At 47.7% G+C, this 15985-nt stretch overlaps 1 protein-coding gene across 3 annotated transcripts in view; it reads right to left on the reverse strand.

The window, feature by feature from the left end:
* The window catches only part of LOC118379529 (small G protein signaling modulator 2-like), a 258031-nt gene that overhangs the window by 37029 nt on the left and 205017 nt on the right, over positions 1-15985 (reverse strand). The gene's annotated exons all lie outside the window — the stretch shown is intronic.

Here is a 15985-nt window from a genome sequence, read left to right on the forward strand (position 1 = left end):
GAACTGGTCTCTTCCTTTACGCCTATAGGAACTGGTCTCTTCCTTTACGTCTATAGGAACTGGTCTCATCCTTTACGCCTACAGGAACTGGTCTCTTCCTTTACGCCTATAGGAACTGGTCTCTTCCTTTTAGCCATGGGAACTGGTCTCTTCCTTTATGCCATGGGAACTGGTCTCTTCCTTTACGCCTATAGGAACTGGTCTCTTCCTTTACGCCATAGGAACTGGTCTCTTCCTTTACGCCATGGGAACTGGTCTCTTCCTTTACGCCTATAGGAACTGGTCTCTTCCTTTACGCCTATAGGAACTGGTCTCTTCCTTTACGCCATGGGAACTGGTCTCTTCCTTTACGCCTATAGGAACTGGTCTCTTCCTTTACGCCTATAGGAACTGGTCTCTTCCTTTACGCCATGGGAACTGGTCACTTCCTTTACGCCTATGGGAACTGGTCTCTTCCTATGGGAACTGGTCTCTTCCTTTACTCCATAGGAACTGGTCTCTTCCTTTACGCCTATAGGAACTGGTCTCTTCCTTTACGTCTATAGAAACTGGTCTCTTCCTTTAAGCCTATAGGAACTGGTCTCTTCCATTACGACTATAGGAACTGGTCTCTTCGTTTACGCCAATAGGAACTGGTCTCTTCCTTTAAGCCTATAGGAACTGGTCTCTTCCTTTACACCATGGGAACTGGTCTGTTCCTTTACACCATAGGAACTGGTCTCTTCCTTTACACCATAGGAACTGGTCTCTTCCTTTACGCCTATAGGAACTGGTCTCTTCCTTTACGCCTATAGGAACTGGTCTCTTCCTTTACGCCTATAGGAACTGGTCTCTTCCTTTACGCCTATAGGAACTGGTCTCTTCCTTTACGCCTGGGAACTGGTCTCTTCCTTTACGCCTATAGGAACTGGTCTCTTCCTTTACGCCATAGGAACTGGTCTCTTCCTTTACGCCATAGGAACTGGTCTCTTCCTTTACGCCATAGGAACTGGTCTCTTCCTTTACGCCTATAGGAACTGGTCTCTTCCTTTACGCCTATAGGAACTGGTCTCTTCCTTTACGCCATGGGAACTGGTCTCTTCCTTTACGCCTATAGGAACTGGTCTCTTCCTTTACGCCTATAGGAACTGGTCTCTTCCTTTACGCCATGGGAACTGGTCACTTCCTTTACGCCTATGGGAACTGGTCTCTTCCTATGGGAACTGGTCTCTTCCTTTACTCCATAGGAACTGGTCTCTTCCTTTACGCCTATAGGAACTGGTCTCTTCCTTTACGCCTATAGAAACTGGTCTCTTCCTTTAAGCCTATAGGAACTGGTCTCTTCCATTACGCCTATAGGAACTGGTCTCTTCCTTCACGCCTATGGGAACTGGTCTCTTCCTTTACACCATGGGAACTGGTCTCTTCCTTTACGCCATGGAACTGGTCTCTTCCTTTGCCTATAGGAACTGGTCTCTTCCTTTACGCCTATAGGAACTGGTCTCTTCCTTTAAGCCTATAGGAACTGGTCTCTTCCTTTACGCCTATAGGAACTGGTCTCTTCCTTTACGCCTGTAGGAACTGGTCTCTTCCTTTACGCCTATAGGAACTGGTCTCTTCCTTTACGCCTATAGGAACTGGTCTCTTCCTTTACGCCTATAGGAACTGGTCTCTTCCTTTACGCCTATAGGAACTGGTCTCTTCCTTTACGCCATAGGAACTGGTCTCTTCCTTTACGCCTATAGGAGCTGGTCTCTTCCTTTACGCCATGGGAACTGGTCTCTTCCTTTACGCCTATGGGAACTGGTCTCTTCCTTTACGCCATGGGAACTGGTCTCTTCCTTTACGCCTATGGGAACTGGTCTCTTCCTTTACGCCTATAGGAACTGGTCTCTTCCTTTACGCCTATAGGAACTGGTCTCTTCCTTTACGCCTATAGGAACTGGTCTCTTCCTTTACTCCATAGGAACTGGTCTCTTCCTTTACGCCATGGGAACTGGTCTCTTCCTTTACGCCTATAGGAACTGGTCTCTTCCTTTACGCCATAGGAACTGGTCTCTTCCTTTACGCCATAGGAACTGGTCTCTTCCTTTACGCCTATAGGAACTGGTCTCTTCCTTTACCTTTAACTGGTCCTTCCTTTAGGGAACTGGTCTCTTCCTTTACTTCCTATAGGAACTGGTCTCTTCCTTTACGCCTAGGAACTGGTCTCTTCCTTTACGCCTATAGGAACTGGTCTCTTCCTTTACGCCTATAGGAACTGGTCTCTTCCTTTACGCCTATAGGAACTGGTCTCTTCCTTTACGCCTATAGGAACTGGTCTCTTCCTTTACGCCTATAGGAACTGGTCTCTTCCTTTAAGCCTATAGGAACTGGTCTCTTCCTTTACGCCTATAGGAACTGGTCTCTTCCTTTACGCCTATAGGAACTGGTCTCGTCCTTTACGCCATGGAAACTGGTCTCTTCCTTTACGCCTATAGGAACTGGTCTCTTCCTTTACGCCATGGGAACTGGTCACTTCCTTTACGCCGTAGGAACTGGTCTCTTCCTTCACGCCTATGGGAACTGGTCTCTTCCTTTACACCTATGGGAACTGGTCTCTTCCTTTACGCCTATAGGAACTGGTCTCTTCCTTTACGCCTATAGGAACTGGTCTCTTCCTTTACGCCTATAGGAACTGGTCTCTTCCTTTAGGGAACTGGTCTCTTCCTTTAAGCCATAGGAACTGGTCTCTTCCTTTACGCCTATAGGAACTGGTCTCTTCCTTTACGCCATGGGAACTGGTCTCTTCCTTTACGCCATGGGAACTGGTCTCTTCCTTTACGCCATAGGAACTGGTCTCTTCCTTTACGCCTAGGAACTGGTCTCTTCCTTTACGCCATAGGAACTGGTCTCTTCCTTTACGCCTATAGGAACTGGTCTCTTCCTTTACGCCATAGGAACTGGTCTCTTCCTTTACGCCTGTAGGGAACTGGTCTCTTCCTTTATAGGAACTGGTCTCTTCCTTTACGCCTATAGGAACTGGTCTCTTCCTTTACTCCATAGGAACTGGTCTCTTCCTTTACGCCTATAGGAACTGGTCTCTTCCTTTACGCCTATAGGAACTGGTCTCTTCCTTTACGCCATAGGGAACTGGTCTCTTCCTTTACGCCATAGGAACTGGGAACTGGTCTCTTCCTTTACGCCATGGGAACTGGTCTCTTCCTTTACGCCAATAGGAACTGGTCTCTTCCTTTACGCCTATAGGAACTGGTCTCTTCCTTTACGCCATGGGAACTGGTCTCTTCCTTTACGCCTATGGGAACTGGTCTCTTCCTTTACGCCTATGGGAACTGGTCTCTTCCTTTACGCCTATAGGAACTGGTCTCTTCCTTTACTCCATAGGAACTGGTCTCTTCCTTTACGCCGTAGGAACTGGTCTCTTCCTTTACGCCTATAGGAACTGGTCTCTTCCTTTACGCTTATAGGAAATGGTCTCTTCCTTTACTCCATAGGAACTGGTCTCTTCCTTTACGCCATGGGAACTGGTCTCTTCCTTTACGCCTATAGGAACTGGTCTCTTCCTTTACGCCATGGTAACTGGTCACTTCCTTTACGCCTATGGGAACTGGTCTCTTCCTTCACGCCTATGGGAACTGGTCTCTTCCTTTACACCATGGGAACTGGTCTCTTCCTTTACGCCATGAAACTGGTCTCTTCCTTTACGCCTATAGGAACTGGTCTCTTCCTTTAAGCCTATAGGAACTGGTCTCTTCCTTTACGCCTATAGGAACTGGTCTCTTCCTTTACGCCATGGGAACTGGTCTCTTCCTTTAAGCCATGGGAACTGGTCTCTTCCTTTACGCCTATAGGAACTGGTCTCTTCCTTTACGCCATGGGAACTGGTCTCTTACTTTACGCCATGGGAACTGGTCTCTTCCTTTACGCCTATAGGAACTGGTCTCTTCCTTTACGCCTATAGGAACTGGTCTCTTCCTTTACGCCTATAGGAACTGGTCTCTTCCTTTACGCCTGTAGGAACTGGTCTCTTCCTTTAAGCCTATAGGAACTGGTCTCTTCCTTTAAGCCTATAGGAACTGGTTTCATCCTTTACGCCTATAGGAACTGGTCTCTTCCTTTACGCCTATAGGAACTGGTCTCTTCCTTTACTCCATAGGAACTGGTCTCTTCCTTTACTCCATAGGAACTGGTCTCTTCCTTTACGCCATGGGAACTGGTCTCTTCCTTTACGCCTATAGGAACTGGTCTCTTCCTTTACGCCATGGTAACTGGTCACTTCCTTTACGCCTATGGGAACTGGTCTCTTCCTTCACGCCTATGGGAACTGGTCTCTTCCTTTACACCATGGGAACTGGTCTCTTCCTTTACGCCATGAAACTGGTCTCTTCCTTTACGCCTATAGGAACTGGTCTCTTCCTTTAAGCCTATAGGAACTGGTCTCTTCCTTTACGCCTATAGGAACTGGTCTCTTCCTTTACGCCATGGGAACTGGTCTCTTCCTTTAAGCCATGGGAACTGGTCTCTTCCTTTACGCCTATAGGAACTGGTCTCTTCCTTTACGCCATGGGAACTGGTCTCTTACTTTACGCCATGGGAACTGGTCTCTTCCTTTACGCCTATAGGAACTGGTCTCTTCCTTTAAGCCTATAGGAACTGGTCTCTTCCTCTAGCCTATAGGAACTGGTCTCTTCCTTTACGCCTGTAGGAACTGGTCTCTTCCTTTAAGCCTATAGGAACTGGTCTCTTCCTTTAAGCCTATAGGAACTGGTTTCATCCTTTACGCCTATAGGAACTGGTCTCTTCCTTTACGCCTATAGGAACTGGTCTCTTCCTTTACTCCATAGGAACTGGTCTCTTCCTTTACTCCATAGGAACTGGTCTCTTCCTTTACGCCATAGGAACTGGTCTCTTCCTTTACGCCTATAGGAACTGGTCTCTTCCTTTACGCCATAGGAACTGGTCTCTTCCTTTACGCCTATAGGAACTGGTCTCTTCCTTTACGCCATAGGAACTGGTCTCTTCCTTTACGCCATAGGAACTGGTCTCTTCCTTTACGCCTATAGGAACTGGTCTCTTCCTTTACGCCTATAGGAACTGGTCTCTTCCTTTACGCCTATAGGAACTGGTCTCTTCCTTTACGCCTCTGGTCTCTTCCTTTACGCCATAGGAACTGGTCTCTTCCTTTACGCCTATAGGAACTGGTCTCTTCCTTTACGCCATAGGAACTGGTCTCTTCCTTTACGCCATGGTAACTGGTCACTTCCTTTACGCCTATAGGAACTGGTCTCTTCCTTCACGCCTATGGGAACTGGTCTCTTCCTTTACACCATGGGAACTGGTCTCTTCCTTTACGCCATGAAACTGGTCTCTTCCTTTACGCCTATAGGAACTGGTCTCTTCCTTTAAGCCTATAGGAACTGGTCTCTTCCTTTACGCCTATAGGAACTGGTCTCTTCCTTTACGCCATGGGAACTGGTCTCTTCCTTTACGCCATGGGAACTGGTCTCTTCCTTTACGCCTATAGGAACTGGTCTCTTCCTTTACGCCATGGGAACTGGTCTCTTCCTTTACGCCTATAGGAACTGGTCTCTTCCTTTACGCCTATAGGAACTGGTCTCTTCCTTTACTGGTGGTCTCTTCCTTTACTCCATGGGAACTGGTCTCTTCCTTTACGCCTATAGGAACTGGTCTCTTCCTTTACGCCTATAGGAACTGGTCTCTTCCTTTACGCCTATAGGAACTGGTCTCTTCCTTTACGCCTATAGGAACTGGTCTCTTCCTTTAAGCCTATAGGAACTGGTCTCTTCCTTTACGCCTATAGGAACTGGTCTCTTCCTTTACGCCTATAGGAACTGGTCTCTTCCTTTACGCTTATAGGAAATGGTCTCTTCCTTTACTCCATAGGAACTGGTCTCTTCCTTTACGCCATGGGAACTGGTCTCTTCCTTTACGCCTATAGGAACTGGTCTCTTCCTTTACGCCATGGTAACTGGTCACTTCCTTTACGCCTATGGGAACTGGTCTCTTCCTTCACGCCTATGGGAACTGGTCTCTTCCTTTACGCCATGGGAACTGGTCTCTTCCTTTACGCCATGAAACTGGTCTCTTCCTTTACGCCTATAGGAACTGGTCTCTTCCTTTACGCCTATAGGAACTGGTCTCTTCCTTTACGCCTATAGGAACTGGTCTCTTCCTTTACGCCTATAGGAACTGGTCTCTTCCTTTACGCCATGGGAACTGGTCTCTTCCTTTACGCCATTGGTCTCTTCCTTTACGCCTATAGGAACTGGACTCTTCCTTTACGCCATGGGAACTGGTCTCTTCCTTTACGCCATGGGAACTGGTCTCTTCCTTTACGCCTATAGGAACTGGTCTCTTCCTTTAAGCCTATAGGAACTGGTCTCTTCCTTTACGCCTATAGGAACTGGTCTCTTCCTTTACGCCTATAGGAACTGGTCTCTTCCTTTACGCCTGGGAACTGGTCTCTTCCTTTACGCCTATAGGAACTGGTCTCTTCCTTTAATAGGAACTGGTCTCTTCCTTTACGCCTATAGGAACTGGTCTCTTCCTTTACGCCATAGGAACTGGTCTCTTCCTTTACTCCATAGGAACTGGTCTCTTCCTTTACGCCTATAGGAACTGGTCTCTTCCTTTACGCCTATAGGAACTGGTCTCTTCCTTTACGCCTATAGGAACTAGTCTCTTCCTTTACGCCTATAGGAACTGGTCTCTTCCTTTACGCCTATGGGAACTGGTCTCTTCCTTTACGCCATGGGAACTGGTCTCTTCCTTTACGCCTATGGAACTGGTCTCTTCCTTTACGCCTATAGGAACTGGTCTCTTCCTTTACGCCATGGGAACTGGTCTCTTCCTTTACGCCTATAGGAACTGGTCTCTTCCTTTACGCCTATAGGAACTGGTCTCTTCGTTTACGCCATGGGAACTGGTCTCTTCCTTTACGCCTATAGGAACTGGTCTCTTCCTTTACGCCATGGGAACTGGTCTCTTCCTTTACGCCATGGGGAACTGGTCTCTTCCTTTACGCCTATAGGAACTGGTCTCTTCCTTTACGCCTATAGGAACTGGTCTCTTCCTTTACGCCATAGGAACTGGTCTCTTCCTTTACGCCTATAGGAACTGGTCTCTTCCTTTACGCCTATAGGAACTGGTCTCTTCCTTTACGCCTATAGGAACTGGTCTCTTCCTTTACGCCTATGAAACTGGTCTCTTCCTTTACGCCTATAGGAACTGGTCTCTTCCTTTAAGCCTATAGGAACTGGTCTCTTCCTTTACGCCTATAGGAACTGGTCTCTTCCTTTACGCCTATAGGAACTGGTCTCTTCCTTTACGCCTATAGGAACTGGTCTCTTCCTTTACGCCTATAGGAACTGGTCTCTTCCTTTACGCCATAGGAACTGGTCTCTTCCTTTACGCCTATAGGAACTGGTCTCTTCCTTTACGCCTATAGGAACTGGTCTCTTCCTTTACGCCATAGGAACTGGTCTCTTCCTTTACGCCATAGGAACTGGTCTCTTCCTTTACGCCTATAGGAACTGGTCTCTTCCTTTACTGGTCTCTTCCTTTAAGCCTATAGGAACTGGTCTCTTCCTTTACGCCTATAGGAACTGGTCTCTTCCTTTACGCCTATAGGAACTGGTCTCTTCCTTTACGCCTATAGGAACTGGTCTCTTCCTTTACGCCATGGGAACTGGTCTCTTCCTTTACGCCTATAGGAACTGGTCTCTTCCTTTACGCCATAGGAACTGGTCTCTTCCTTTACGCCTATAGGAACTGGTCTCTTCCTTTACGCCATAGGAACTGGTCTCTTCCTTTACGCCATAGGAACTGGTCTCTTCCTTTACGCCATTGGTCTCTTCCTTTACGCCTATAGGAACTGGTCTCTTCCTTTACGCCTATAGGAACTGGTCTCTTCCTTTACGCCTACGCCTATAGGGAACTGGTCTCTTCCTTTACGCCTATGGGAACTGGTCTCTTCCTTTACGCCTATGGGAACTGGTCTCTTCCTTTACACCATGGGAACTGGTCTCTTCCTTTACGCCATGAAACTGGTCTCTTCCTTTACGCCTATAGGAACTGGTCTCTTCCTTTAAGCCTATAGGAACTGGTCTCTTCCTTTACGCCATGTGAACTGGTCTCTTCCTTTACGCCATGTGAACTGGTCTCTTCCTTTACGCCTATAGGAACTGGTCTCTTCCTTTACGCCTATAGGAGCTGGTCTCTTCCTTTACGCCTATAGGAACTGGTCTCTTCCTTTACGCCTATAGGAACTGGTCTCTTCCTTTACGCCTATAGGAACTGGTCTCTTCCTTTACGCCTATAGGAACTGGTCTCTTCCTTTACGCCTCTGGTCTCTTCCTTTACGCCTATAGGAACTGGTCTCTTCCTTTACGCCATGTGAACTGGTCTCTTCCTTTACGCCTATAGGAACTGGTCTCTTCCTTTACGCCTATAGGAACTGGTCTCTTCCTTTACGCCTATAGGAACTGGTCTCTTCCTTTACGCCTATAGGAACTGGTCTCTTCCTTTACGCCTATAGGAACTGGTCTCTTCCTTTACGCCTATAGGAACTGGTCTCTTCCTTTACGCCATGGGAACTGGTCTCTTCCTTTACGCCTATAGGAACTGGTCTCTTCCTTTACGCCATGGGAACTGGTCTCTTCCTTTACGCCTATAGGAACTGGTCTCTTCCTTTACGCCTATAGGAACTGGTCTCTTCCTTTACGCCTATAGGAACTGGTCTCTTCCTTTACGCCATGGGAACTGGTCTCTTCCTTTACGCCTATAGGAACTGGTCTCTTCCTTTACGCCTATAGGAACTGGTCTCTTCCTTTACGCCATAGGAACTGGTCTCTTCCTTTACGCCTATAGGAACTGGTCTCTTCCTTTACGCCATGGGAACTGGTCTCTTCCTTTACGCCTATAGGAACTGGTCTCTTCCTTTACTTGGTCTCTTCCTTTACGCCATGGGAACTGGTCTCTTCCTTTACGCCTATAGGAACTGGTCTCTTCCTTTACGCCTATAGGAACTGGTCTCTTCCTTTACGCCATGGGAACTGGTCTCTTCCTTTTACGCCATAGGAACTGGTCTCTTCCTTTACGCCATAGGAACTGGTCTCTTCCTTTACGCCTATAGGAACTGGTCTCTTCCTTTACGCCTATAGGAACTGGTCTCTTCCTTTACGCCATAGGAACTGGTCTCTTCCTTTACGCCTATAGGAACTGGTCTCTTCCTTTACGCCATGGAACTGGTCTCTTCCTTTACGCCTATAGGAACTGGTCTCTTCCTTTACGCCTATAGGAACTGGTCTCTTCCTTTACGCCATGGAACTGGTCTCTTCCTTTACGCCTATAGGAACTGGTCTCTTCCTTTACGCCTATAGGAACTGGTCTCTTCCTTTACGCCATAGGAACTGGTCTCTTCCTTTACGCCTATAGGAACTGGTCTCTTCCTTTACGCCATAGGAACTGGTCTCTTCCCATTTCTCTTCCTTTACGCCATGCAACTGGTCTCTTCCTTTACGCCTATAGGAACTGGTCTCTTCCTTTACGCCTATAGGAACTGGTCTCTTCCTTTACGCCTATAGGAACCAGTCTCTTCCTTTACTCCATAGGAACTGCTCTTCCTTTACGCCATGGGAACTGGTCTCTTCCTTTACGCCTATAGGAACTGGTCTCTTCCTTTACGCCTATAGGAACTGGTCACTTCCTTTACGCCTATAGGAACCAGTCTCTTCCTTTACTCCATAGGAACTGGTCTCTTTCTTTTACGAGGTCTCTTCGTTTACGCCATGGGAACTGGTCTCTTCCTTTACGCCATGGGAACTGGTCTCTTCCTTTACGCCTATAGGAACTGGTCTCTTCCTTTATGCCATGGGAACTGGTCTCTTCCTTTACGCCATGGGAACTGGTCTCTTCCTTTACGCCTATAGGAACTGGTCTCTTCCTTTACGCCATGGGAACTGGTCTCTTCCTTTACGCCATGGGAACTGGTCTCTTCCTTTACGCCATGGGAACTGGTCTCTTCCTTTACGCCATGGGAACTGGTCTCTTCCTTTACGCCATGGGAACTGGTCTCTTCCTTTACGCCATTGGAACTGGTCTCTTCCTTTACGCCTATAGGAACTGGTCTCTTCCTTTACGCCATGGGAACTGGTCTCTTCCTTTAAGCCATGGGAACTGGTCTCTTCCTTTACGCCATGGGAACTGGTCTCTTCCTTTACGCCTATAGGAACTGGTCTCTTCCTTTACGCCATGGTAACTGGTCACTTCCTTTACGCCTATGGGAACTGGTCTCTTCCTTCACGCCTATGGGAACTGGTCTCTTCCTTTACACCATGGGAACTGGTCTCTTCCTTTACGCCATGGAACTGGTCTCTTCCTTTACGCCTATAGGAACTGGTCTCTTCCTTTATAGGAACTGGTCTCTTCCTTTAAGCCTATAGGAACTGGTCTCTTCCTTTACGCCTATAGGAACTGGTCTCTTCCTTTACGCCATGGGAACTGGTCTCTTCCTTTACGCCTCTTCCTTTATGGGAACTGGTCTCTTCCTTTACGCCTATAGGAACTGGTCTCTTCCTTTACGCCATGGGAACTGGTCTCTTCCTTTACGCCTATGGGAACTGGTCTCTTCCTTTACGCCTATGGAACTGGTCTCTTCCTTTACGCCTATAGGAACTGGTCTCTTCCTTTAAGCCTATAGGAACTGGTCTCTTCCTTTACGCCATGGGAACTGGTCTCTTCCTTTACGCCTATAGGAACTGGTCTCTTCCTTTACGCCTATAGGAACTGGTCTCTTCCTTTACTTCTGGTCTCTTCCTTTACGCCTATGGGAACTGGTCTCTTCCTTTACGCCTATAGGAACTGGTCTCTTCCTTTACGCCTATAGAAACTGGTCTCTTCCTTTACGCCTATAGGAACTGGTCTCTTCCTTTACGCCTATAGGAACTGGTCTCTTCCTTTACACGCCTATGGGAACTGGTCTCTTCCTTTACGCCTATGGGAACTGGTCTCTTCCTTTACGCCTATAGGAACTGGTCTCTTCCTTTACGCCATGGGAACTGGTCTCTTCCTTTACGCCATGGAACTGGTCTCTTCCTTTACGCCATGGGAACTGGTCTCTTCCTTTACGCCTATAGGAACTGGTCTCTTCCTTTACGCCTATAGGAACTGGTCTCTTCCTTTACGCCGTAGGAACTGGTCTATTCCTTTACGCCTATAGGAACTGGTCTCTCCCTTTACGCCATGGAAACTGGTCACTTCGTTTACGCCTATGGGAACTGGTCTCTTCCTTTACACCATGGGAACTGGTCTCTTCCTTTAAGCCATGGGAACTGGTCTCTTCCTTTACGCCTATAGGAACTGGACTCTTCCTTTACGCCATGAAACTGGTCTCTTCCTTTACGCCTATAGGAACTGGTCTCTTCCTTTAAGCCTATAGGAACTGGTCTCTTCCTTTACGCCTATAGGAACTGGTCTCTTCCTTTACGCCATGGGAACTGGTCTCTTCCTTTAAGCCATGGGAACTGGTCTCTTCCTTTACGCCTATAGGAACTGGTCTCTTCCTTTACGGGAACTGGTCTCTTCCTTTACGCCTATGGGAACTGGTCTCTTCCTTTACGCTTGGTCTCTTCCTTTACGCCATGGGAACTGGTCTCTTCCTTTACTGCCTTCCTAGGAAACTGGTCTCTTCCTTTACGCCTATAGGAACTGGTCTCTTCCTTTACGCCTATAGGAACTGGTCTCTTCCTTTACGCCATGGAACTGGTCTCTTCCTTTACGCCATGGGAACTGGTCTCTTCCTTTAGGAACTGGTCTCTTCCTTTACGCCTATGGGAACTGGTCTCTTCCTTTACGCCTATAGGAACTGGTCTCTTCCTTTACGCCTATAGGAACTGGTCTCTTCCTTTACGCCATGGGAACTGGTCTCTTCCTTTACGCCATAGGAACTGGTCTCTTCCTTTACGCCATGAACTGGTCTCTTCCTTTACGCCTATAGGAACTGGTCTCTTCCTTTACGCCTATAGGAACTGGTCTCTTCCTTTACGCCATGGGGTCTCTTCCTTTAACTGGTGGTCTCTTCCTTTACGCCTATAGGAACTGGTCTCTTCCTTTACGCCTATAGGAACTGGTCTCTTCCTTTACGCCTATAGGAACTGGTCTCTTCCTTTACGCCATGGGATGGTCTCTTCCTTTACGGAACTGGTCTCTTCCTTTACGCCTATAGGAACTGGTCTCTTCCTTTACGCCTATAGGAACTGGTCTCTTCCTTTACGCCATAGGAACTGGTCTCTTCCTTTACGCCTATAGGAACTGGTCTCTTCCTTTACGCCATAGGAACTGGTCTCTTCCTTTACGCCATGGGAACTGGTCTCTTCCTTTACGCCTATAGGAACTGGTCTCTTCCTTTACGCCTATAGGAACTGGTCTCTTCCTTTACGCCATGGGAACTGGTCTCTTCCTTTACGCCTATAGGAACTGGTCTCTTCCTTTACGCCATGGTAACTGGTCTCTTCCTTTACACCTATAGGAACTGGTCTCTTCCTTTACGCCTATAGGAACTGGTCTCTTCCTTTATGCCATGGGAACTGGTCTCTTCCTTTACGCCTATAGGAACTGGTCTCTTCCTTTACGCCTATAGGAACTGGTCTCTTCCTTTACGCCATGGGAACTGGTCTCTTTCTTTACGCCTATAGGAACTGGTCTCTTCCTTTACGCCTATAGGAACTGGTCTCTTCCTTTACGCCATGGGAACTGGTCTCTTCCTTTACGCCTATAGGAACTGGTCTCTTCCTTTACGCCATGGGAACTGGTCACTTCCTTTACGCCTATGGGAACTGGTCTCTTCCTTCACGCCTATGGGAACTGGTCTCTTCCTTTACTCCATAGGAACTGGTCTCTTCCTTTACGCCTATAGAAACTGGTCTCTTCCTTTACGCCTATAGGAACTGGTCTCTTCCTTTACGCCGTAGGAACTGGTCTATTCCTTTACGCCTATAGGAACTGGTCTCTTCCTTTACGCCGATAGGAACTGGTCTCTTCCTTTACGCCTATGGGAACTGGTCTCTTCCTTTACACCTATGGGAACTGGTCTCTTCCTTCACGCCTATGGGAACTGGTCTCTTCCTTTACGCCATGGGAACTGGTCTCTTCCTTTACACCATGGCAACTGGTCTCTTCCTTTACGCCATGAAACTGGTCTCTTCCTTTACGCCTATAGGAACTGGTCTCTTCCTTTAAGCCTATAGGAACTGGTCTCTTCCTTTACGCCATGTGAACTGGTCTCTTCCTTTACGCCATGTGAACTGGTCTCTTCCTTTACGCCATGAAACTGGTCTCTTCCTTTACGCCTATAGGAGCTGGTCTCTTCCTTTACGCCTATAGGAACTGGTCTCTTCCTTTACGCCTATAGGAACTGGTCTCTTCCTTTACGCCATGGGACCTGGTCTCTTCCTTTATGCCTATAGGAACTGCTCTTCCTTTACGCCATGGGAACTGATCTCTTCCTTTACGCCTATAGGAACTGGTCTCTTCCTTTACGCCTATAGGAACTGGTCTCTTCCTTTACGCCATGGGAACTGGTCTCTTCCTTTACGCCTATAGGAACTGGTCTCTTCCTTTACGCCTATAGGAACCAGTCTCTTCCTTTACTCCATAGGAACTGGTCTCTTTCTTTACGCCTATAGGAGCTGGTCTCTTCGTTTACGCCATGGGAACTGGTCTCTTCCTTTACGCCATGGGAACTGGTCTCTTCCTTTACGCCATAGGAACTGGTCTCTTCCTTTACGCCTATAGGAACTGGTCTCTTCCTTTACGCCATGGGAACTGGTCTCTTCCTTTACGCCATGGGAACTGGTCTCTTCCTTTACGCCATGGGAACTGGTCTCTTCCTTTACGCCTATAGGAACTGGTCTCTTCCTTTACGCCTATAGGACCTGGCCTCTTCCTTTACGCCTATAGGAACTGGTCTCTTTCTTTACGCCTATAGGAACTGGTCTCTTCCTTTACGCCATGGGAACTGGTCTCTTCCTTTACGCCTATAGGAACTGGTCTCTTCCTTTACGCCTATAGGAGCTGGTCTCTTCCTTTACGCCTTTAGGAGCTGGTCTCTTCGTTTACGCCATGGGAACTGGTCTCTTCCTTTTACGCCTATAGGAACTGGTCTCTTCCTTTACGCCTATAGGTGGTCTCTTCCTTTACGCCTATAGGAACTGGTCTCTTCCTTTACGCCTATAGGAACTGGTCTCTTCCTTTACGCCTATAGGAACTGGTCTCTTCCTTTACGCCTATAGGAACTGGTCTCTTCCTTTACGCCTAGGAACTGGTCTCTTCCTTTACGCCATGGGACCTGGTCTCTTCCTTTACGCCTATAGGAACTGGTCTCTTCCTTTACGCCTATATGGTCTCTTCCTTTACACCTATAGGAACTGGTCTCTTCCTTTACGCCTATAGGAACTGGTCTCTTCCTTTACGCTGGTCTCTTCCTTTACGCCCATAGGAACTGGTCTCTTCCTTTACGCCTATAGGAACTGGTCTCTTCCTTTACGCCATGGGAACTGGTCTCTTCCTTTACGCCTATAGGAACTGGTCTCTTCCTTTACGCCTATAGGAACTGGTCTCGTCCTTTACGCCATGGAAACTGGTCTCTTCCTTTACGCCTATAGGAACTGGTCTCTTCCTTTACGCCATGGGAACTGGTCACTTCCTTTACGCCTATGGGAACTGGTCTCTTCCTTTACTCCATAGGAACTGGTCTCTTCCTTTACGCCTATAGAAACTGGTCCCTTCCTTTACGCCTATAGGAACTGGTCTCTTCCTTTACGCCGTAGGAACTGGTCTATTCCTTTACGCCTATAGGAACTGGTCTCTTCGATTACGCCTATAGGAACTGGTCTCTCCCTTTACGCCATGGAAACTGGTCTCTTCCTTTACACCTATGGGAACTGGTCTCTTCCTTCACGCCTATGGGAACTGGTCTCTTCCTTTACGCCATGGGAACTGGTCTCTTCCTTTACACCATGGCAACTGGTCTCTTCCTTTACGCCATGAAACTGGTCTCTTCCTTTACGCCTATAGGAACTGGTCTCTTCCTTTAAGCCTATAGGAACTGGTCTCTTCCTTTACGCCATGTGAACTGGTCTCTTCCTTTACGCCATGTGAACTGGTCTCTTCCTTTACGCCATGAAACTGGTCTCTTCCTTTACGCCTATAGGAGCTGGTCTCTTCCTTTACGCCTATAGGAACTGGTCTCTTCCTTTACGCCTATAGGAACTGGTCTCTTCCTTTACGCCATGGGACCTGGTCTCTTCCTTTATGCCTATAGGAACTGCTCTTCCTTTACGCCATGGGAACTGATCTCTTCCTTTACGCCTATAGGAACTGGTCTCTTCCTTTACGCCTATAGGAACTGGTCTCTTCCTTTACGCCATGGGAACTGGTCTCTTCCTTTACGCCTATAGGAACTGGTCTCTTCCTTTACGCCTATAGGAACCAGTCTCTTCCTTTACTCCATAGGAACTGGTCTCTTTCTTTACGCCTATAGGAGCTGGTCTCTTCGTTTACGCCATGGGAACTGGTCTCTTCCTTTACGCCATGGGAACTGGTCTCTTCCTTTACGCCATAGGAACTGGTCTCTTCCTTTACGCCTATAGGAACTGGTCTCTTCCTTTACGCCATGGGAACTGGTCTCTTCCTTTACGCCATGGGAACTGGTCTCTTCCTTTACGCCATGGGAACTGGTCTCTTCCTTTACGCCTATAGGAACTGGTCTCTTCCTTTACGCCTATAGGACCTGGCCTCTTCCTTTACGCCTATAGGAACTGGTCTCTTTCTTTACGCCTATAGGAACTGGTCTCTTCCTTTACGCCATGGGAACTGGTCTCTTCCTTTACGCCTATAGGAACTGGTCTCTTCCTTTACGCCTATAGGAGCTGGTCTCTTCCTTTACGCCTTTAGGAGCTGGTCTCTTCGTTTACGCCATGGGAACTGG

The sequence above is a fragment of the Oncorhynchus keta genome, chromosome 18, assembly GCF_023373465.1.
Source record: "Oncorhynchus keta strain PuntledgeMale-10-30-2019 chromosome 18, Oket_V2, whole genome shotgun sequence".
Lineage (NCBI taxonomy): Eukaryota > Metazoa > Chordata > Actinopteri > Salmoniformes > Salmonidae > Oncorhynchus > Oncorhynchus keta.